Here is a 2500-nt window from a genome sequence, read left to right as displayed (position 1 = left end):
TTTCCCCTCGCCTCACTCTCCCCATTCTCCCCTCGCCTCACTCTCCCCATTTTCCCCTCGCCTCACTCTCCCCATTCTCCCCTCACCTCCCCTATCCCCCTGCTCTTACAAAACCTCATTTTCCCCTCACCTCCCTTTCCCCATTTTCCCATCGCCTCACGCTCCCCATTCTCCCCTCACCTCACTCTCCCCATTCTCCCCTCGCCTCACTCTCCCTATTTTCCCCTCACCTCCCCTATCCCCCTGCTCATACAAAAACTCATTTTCCCCTCGCCTCACTCTCCCCATTCTCCCCTCGCCTCACTCTCCCCATTCTCCCCTCGCCTCACTCTCCCCATTCTCCCCTCGCCTCACTCTCCCCATTCTCCCCTCGCCTCACTCTCCCCATTCTCCCCTCGCCTCACTCTCCCCATTCTCCCCTCGCCTCACTCTCCCCATTCTCCCCTCGCCTCACTCTCCCCCTTCTCCCCCCCCCCCCCTCTCTCCCTTCTCCCCTCGCCTCACGCTCCCCATTTTCCCCTCGCCTCACTCTCCCCATTCTCCCCTCGCCTCACTCTCCCCATTCTCCCCTCGCCTCACACTCCCCATTCTCCCCTCGCCTCACTCTCCCTATATTCCCCTCATCCCTCTGACTCCCTCGTCGTCCTCATCTCTCGTGTTGGTTCAGAAAATTAGACTCTTGTTTCACGCAGCGATCCGCACCGTGAACGCGAATAATTAAAGGCAGCCAACTTAATTACATTTTATATTATTATTATTTTTTTCTTCTTTTTATGTTTTAATTTTTGTTCCTCGTTTTTTTATTATTATTATTATTTTTTTTTTATGTTTGTTCCTTGGTTTCTGTTGTTGTTTGATTTTGTTAGTTTTTTTGTTTATTTATTTATCTTTAGATTTGTTTTGTTTTGTTGTGTTCCCTTTCACACTTTGATATTTGTTCCTTTGTTGTTTGTTTGTTTTTTTCTTTCATTCTTTGGTTTGCTTGTTTTGTTTGGTTTCTGTTTATTTGTTTGATGATATAAGTATTTGTTTTTTGAAGGATGGGTAATGTTTTTATTTATTTATTTTTTTTAATCTTTGTGTTTTTAGATTCATGTGACCTTTTACGTATATTCACTTATGTTAATTTCCCCCATGTGATTGTTTTATATTGTATCAATTCGATTTTTTAAAATATGTTTATGCCATATAACTTCATTCTTAGATTATTCAATTTATGTTAATGTAAGAATAATTTTATTGAATTGAATTAGAGATCTGCTGTTAACATATGCCAGTATGATGGAACAGCATTCAAGGAAATCTACATATATTTTTTTCAAGGCATACATACATCAAAGACTATTTAAATCTATAAAAAAATATATATTCGCTTTTGATCTCTTACAAAGAGGGGGGGGGAGATATGAAACAGACTAGTGTGGTTATCGAAATAAAAACAAACAAACATATATTTAATTCTAAAGAGAATATGAGGAAGAGAGAAAGGGAAAAAAACTGAATTAAAAGTTGAATATCCAAACACAGTGGACTTTGCGTAATGAGAAGACACTCGATGTTTTGCCCTGCAACATCTGAGGCGGTTTTGCAAGGCGCTATTACGTTTTGTTTGCCTTTCTTTCTTTCTTTTCTTTTCTTTCTTCTCTTTCATTGCAAGAAAGGTTTGCGAAGCGATGCCATTCTGTTTTTTTTTTGTTTGTTTGTTTTTTTGTTTACTTATCTTCTTTTTTTTATTGTTCTCTCTGTGTATCTTTTTGTACGTTTGTCTGTATCTTTGTATCTGACGGGTCTTTTTTCTGTCTCTTTTGTCTCTGTTTTATCTTTTGCTATCGCTTTCTCTCTCTCTCTCTCTCTCTCTCTCTCTCTCTCTCTCTCTCTCTCTCTCTCTCTCTCTCTCTCTCTCTCGCTCGCTCACAAAAGCGATCAATAATCGCTCAATCCTCATACATCTCTCTCTCTCTCTCTCCCTCCCTCCCTCCCTCCCTCCCTCCCTCCCTCCCTCCCTCCCTCCCTCCTTCCCTCCTTCCCTCCCGGCCTTCCTTCCTCCATCCCTCTCTCCCTCAAATTTTCATCTCTTTCCCTTCCTTTCCCTTCTACCCTCCCTCCCTCCCTTCCTCCTGTCAGACCAACAGAATAAGACCGAGTTTTATACATTAAAAAAAGCCTTTATGCACGGTTGACAATGCAACTTATCAAAGCACCAAATTACACGGACGTCACAATGAGGCACCCAAAGTAAACACTATATTGATGAGGCGCAGCGTGAGGGTGGCGCCGACGTCGTTGGTGAGGCAGAATGGGAGGGGGAAATGAGGGGGAGGGGGAGAGGCAGGATGAGGAGAGGGGGTGTGGGTGAGGATGAAGGGAGGGGGGTGGGGGTTAGGATGAGGAGAGGGGGTAAGAGTGAGAGGGGAGGGGGTGAGGATGTGGTGAGGGGGTTGAGGAGGAGGGGAAGGGGTTGAGGAGGAGGATTTGGAGGAGGAGGAGGAAGAAGAAGAAG

Source organism: Penaeus japonicus, unplaced genomic scaffold, assembly GCF_977035675.1.
Source record: "Penaeus japonicus unplaced genomic scaffold, GWHDUDI00000001_assembly GWHDUDI00000027, whole genome shotgun sequence".
NCBI lineage: Eukaryota > Metazoa > Arthropoda > Malacostraca > Decapoda > Penaeidae > Penaeus > Penaeus japonicus.
This window is presented reverse-complemented; position numbering follows the sequence as displayed.